We start from the raw sequence: 5,000 nt of genomic DNA, 5'->3' as shown, positions 1-5,000 counted from the left end.
CTCTCTCTCTCTCTCTCTCTCTCTCTCTCTCTCATCTTACCGATCATTTGCATAAATATATATCAGCCAACGTTGTACTGATACATCACACACACCTCCACGTCCCTCTCATCTCCCCTCCCCTCCCTTTCCCCATCCTCACCTCACGTGCTTACCTTAATTAGCCTTCTTTATCACCTGTCCCGTGGCCTTTGTTGCCTTGTAATTCATTCTTTCCACACGTGACATTAATGAACACCCCTCTCTGTCCAGCTCTGTGCGGCGTGTACGTGTTTCTGTGGCGGCTCTGGTTTTACTGTGTGTGTGTATGTGTGTGTGTGTGTGTGTGTGTGTGTGTGTGTGTGTGTGGTGGGTGGGAATGAATGGCTGGGAAGTGAGGTGGAAAAAATTGACTGACTGGCTGGCTCAATTGATTAGAGGATTGGGTGGGTAATGACTGACTGGATAAGTGGATAGGTTGAGTTGGGTATACTGCGGTTGACTGACGGGTAGGGACTGACTGACTGATTGGGTGGGGAGTAACTGAATAGGGCTGACTGGGTGGGAGTGGGTGTATAAGGGACTGGTTGCCTGTGAGGAGCAGAGTGACTGACTGGGAGGTGGCTGGGGTAACTGGCTGACTGTGGAGTGACTGGTGAGTGAGTGACTAGGACTGACTGACTGACTGACTGGCTGACTGACTGACTGGCTGACTGACTAGCTGACTGGTTCATAGAATAGATTTCACATTTTTATTTTATTTATTTTTTTGTTTGGTTTTGTTTTGTGAGGATAAGTTATCGTTTTCCTCCTCCTCCTCTTTCTTCTTTTCCATCTCCTTGTTCTTCTCTTCGTTTCCTCTTTCTTCTCTTCTTTTTTTCTTCCTCCTCCTATTTCTTCCAAAAGCAGAATCTTAAGACAGACTGGTTTGCTGTTTTTTGTGCTTCTTTTGGAGGGAAGGAGGAAGAGGAGGAGGAGGAGGAGGAGGAGGAGGAGGAGGAGGAGGAGGAGGAGGAGGAGGAGGAGAAGATGTGCCCTACTCATAATGCGATCTTTACCCTGACTGAAGAAGAAGGAGGAGGAGGAGGAGGAGGAGGAGGAGGAGGAGGAGGAGGAGGAGGAGGAGGAGGAAGGAAGGAAGGAAGAACGAGAAGAAGAAGGAAGAGAAGAAAGAAGAAGAGAAGAAGAATTAATAGCATTCATATATTTGGGCTTATCTGTGGTAATAATCGTGATACACACACACACACACACACACACACACACACACACACACACACACACACACACACACACACACACACACACACACACACACACACACACACACACACACACACACACTATTTCTCCACATCTATTATTACTTTCTCTAATATTTCCCAATTTTCTTTCAGATTTAAGGGGAAACTTCAGCATTATCAGCCCCGTGAGTTATAAAATTGTTCTCTTTTCCTTAATTACCATGCTGGAGGCTCGTTTTTCATGACCTGTGGGTGTTTTGGACGTGCTGTGGGTGTGGTGTGGGTGTGGAGTGGGCGAGGCGTGGTAGGGGAGGGGGGAAAGAGAGGGGAGGGGGAACTGGTGAGGGGATAAGGAAGGAGTGAGGGATGGTACTTGGTTCAGGACTTTAAGAGAATGAAGGGGCAAAAAAATGGAGATGGAACGGGGGAGAGGAAGTGAGGGGGTGTTAGGGGGTGAGGGGTGAGGGGTGAGGGAGGGAGGGGTGAGGGGATTGTGGTATCTGGTTCATGAGTTCAGTTAAGGGTAAGAAAAGAAGGCGAGGATTCGTGGAAAGGATGAGGCGAAGCTGTGTGTGTGTGTGTGTGTGTGTGTGTGTGTGTGTGTGTGTGTGTGTGTGTGTGTGTGTGTGTGGTCCATGGACGAAATTATGACGGAGTGCATATTTAGGCTTTGTAAACACGAACCTAATACCACACACACACACACACACACACACACACACACACACACACACACACACACACACACACACAGGTGGTGGTTCACAGATAACCATAATTGTACTTTCATGCCTCGTTTCAACCATGAAGTGCTTGCATGTATAACACTCCTCCTCCTCTTCTTCCTATTCTCCTCCTCCTCCTCCTCCTCCTGGAAACACGATGGAAAGAATGAGAATACCTGTTATTTTACCATTAGTGGCTCAAGTAATGAAACTGAACAACTTCTGAGCAACGAGCGAATGTGGGAGGCTTATGAGCGTAATTTGTCGTGCAGGAGGAGGAATACAAAGGAATACAAAGGAAAGACCAAGCAACAACAGACCCTGGGATCCTTACTCGGTTGCTTGGAGGAGGAGGAGGAGGAGGAGGAGTAGGAGGAGGAGGAGGAGGAGAGTGGATGCGATAAGATACGTGTTCCTGTAATGTTCTTTTTTTCTTCCTTATCCATCAAATCTCTTCTTTTCTTTTCTTTTTTCCTTTTTTCCTTTTTTTCTCTTTATCTGGCGCGTTTCATTGATGTGCTTTGTTCTCTATTCTGCTCTTATCCCTTCCCTCTCCCTCTTCTCTTTCTCTTTCTCCTCCTTTCCCTTCGTTCTTCCTTCTCTTATCCTCTTTTGCTTCTTCTTCTTCTTCTTCACTTGTTTTTCTTCGCTTTGTTTATTTTTCTTTCTGGATCTCTCTCTCTCTCTCTCTCTCTCTCTCTCTCTCTCTCTCTCTCTCTCTCTCTCTCTCTCTTTCTCAATTCCTTCTTTTCCTCTCATTCTTTTTGTAATTTTCTGCTTCTTCTTTGTTTAATTGATTCTTTATTCCTTCTGTTCGTCTCTTCTCTATTTATTTATTTATTTTTTATTATTCCTACGTTTTTTTCTCTCATTTCTTGTCATTTTGTGTTTCTTCTTTCGTTGCCTCCTTCTCTCATCTCCTTTCTTTCTATGGCGTATTTCTTTCTTTTTGTCCTTCCTTACATTCCTCCATTCCTTATTATTTCTTCCTTTGGCTTCTTTTCCTCCTCCTTTCCATTGTCTTCCTTCTCTTCCTTTTACATTTATCTGTTTTTGTTATCTATTGATTTATCCATCCACTTGTCTGTTACATTTCTTCCATTATCTATTCATTTATCTATCTATATCTATCTGTCTACCTTTTATTTCAGTCTACTTCTCTTCTTTTTTATTCTCCTATGCAAATTTCTCAACGTATCCGTAATTAATCTTTTGTTTCTCTTCTCATTTCATTCCTGTTCCATTTACCTTTCTATAATAACAAGAAGAACACACACACACACACACACACACACACACACACACACACACACACACACACACACACACACACACACACACACACACAGTAATGGTTCAGGACACGTGAGGAAAGGGTGGCTGGAGGGGAGATTAGAGAGGGGGGAGGAGGGAGGGAGGATGGGTGGAAGGGTAGGGTGATGGGTGATATCAGAGTGAAGGGGGAAGGGGGGAGGGAGGGCTTGGTGTCCACTGGGGGGTAGCCTTTGATGAGCCGAGTATGGGAGGAGGAGGAGGAGGAGGAGGAGAAGGAGGAGGAGAAATAAGAGAAGGAAGAACAAGATTATGAAGATGATATGGATAGGAAGAGGAGGGGGAGGAGGAGGAAGAGGAGGAGGAAGAGGAGGAGGAGGAGAAGGAGGAGGAGGAGGAGAAATAAACAAAGTACAAAGGAATACAAAGGAAGTCCAAACAACAACAGATAAAGATAATGATGGTAGTAGTAGTAGTAGTAGTAGTAGTAGCAGCAGTAGTAATAGGAGGAGGAGGAGGAGTGGTGATGGTGGTGGTGGTGGTGGTGGTGGTGGTGATAGGAAGTGGCAGAAGAAGACGTTGGTAGGTAGCGATGGTGGTGGTGGTGATGGTGATGGTGGTGGTGATCAGCTCAGGCCAGGTATGTGGAGGGCGTGTGAGGGGTGGAGAGGTGGAGAGGTGGGGGGTTGCCAACTGGTTTGTGTGGAGTACGACGACCATCTCCAGCGGCGGCGGCGGAGGAGGAGCAGAAGAGGAGGAGGAGGAGGAGGAAGAGGAAGAGGAGGAGGAGATAAAAATAGAAGAAAGCGAAACTAATGTAGATTGAAAGGAAGTAGTAGTAGTAGTAGTAGTAGTAGTAGTAGTAGTAGTAGTAGTAGTAGTAGGAGGAGGAGGAGGAGGAGGAGGAGGAGGATGAGCTAGAGGAAATAACAGAAAGGGTAGCAGACTAGAATAGAAAATAAGGAAGAGGAAGAGGAGTGGAAGGAATTGGAGGAGGAGGAGGAGGAGGAGGAGGAGGAGGGAAAGATGGAAGTCGTCCTTGTGTCCCTCCCTTTTCTCCTCCTCCTCCTCCTTCCCTCCCTTCCTTACCTCAATCTCTCACCTGCCACCTCCACTAATGCACCTGTTGTGCCCCCCCCTCTCTCTCTCTCTCTCTCTCTCTCTCTCTCTCTCTCTCTCTCTCTCTCTCTCTCTCTCTCTGTTGCTAGGAAGATCTATCTCATCCAGTCATTGACCTATTCAAATTTGGATATTGTTTATTGTTTTTGTCTTTTATTGTAGTTTACCATGTGTTGCTCCATTTTCTTTTTCCAATATTAATACACAAATACACTTTAAGATTTTAGTTCTCTGTAAAATCCCACTTAAAACAATACGGATCATTTTTCCTCTGGACTCGTAATGGCCAATTTTTTTTTTTTCCGTGTTTCATTATAGTTTATCACGTGTATATTCCTGTTTTCTTCAATACCAGCTCACCAGTGTACCTATAAATTTTAACTCTTCAGTAAAATCGCCATTAAAACAGGACATAACATCGATAATTTTCAGTCTAGACCCTCAATGCCCAATTATCTTCATTCTAAACACTTTACCACCTTAAACTTCCACATTTTATCTAATACTAACAAAAAAAAAACAATAAAATCTCATCTTTTAAAATATGAAATAATAATGACGGTTCTTCCTTACAGACTCATGGAACCTAACCTAACCTAACCTAACCTAACCTAGCCTAACCTAACCTAACCTAACCTAACCTATCCTATCACTAGCCCAT

General features: G+C 44.6%; 1 protein-coding gene and 1 long non-coding RNA gene across 7 annotated transcripts in view; one reads left to right on the top strand and one right to left on the bottom strand.

Moving 5' to 3' along the window:
- The window catches only part of LOC135109764 (uncharacterized), a 140,213-nt gene that overhangs the window by 37,229 nt on the left and 97,984 nt on the right, over positions 1-5,000 (top strand). Inside the window, exon 2 of the long non-coding RNA XR_010272894.1 lies at positions 1,377-1,408. This is a non-coding gene — a long non-coding RNA (uncharacterized LOC135109764). The remainder of the gene's footprint in view (positions 1-1,376; positions 1,409-5,000) is intronic.
- Positions 1-5,000, bottom strand: part of LOC135109756 (probable chitinase 10) — a 96,385-nt gene that overhangs the window by 79,731 nt on the left and 11,654 nt on the right. The window lies entirely within an intron of this gene.

This window comes from Scylla paramamosain, chromosome 19 (assembly GCF_035594125.1).
Source record: "Scylla paramamosain isolate STU-SP2022 chromosome 19, ASM3559412v1, whole genome shotgun sequence".
In the NCBI taxonomy this organism is placed as follows: Eukaryota; Metazoa; Arthropoda; class Malacostraca; order Decapoda; family Portunidae; genus Scylla; species Scylla paramamosain.
This window is presented reverse-complemented; position numbering and strand designations above follow the sequence as displayed.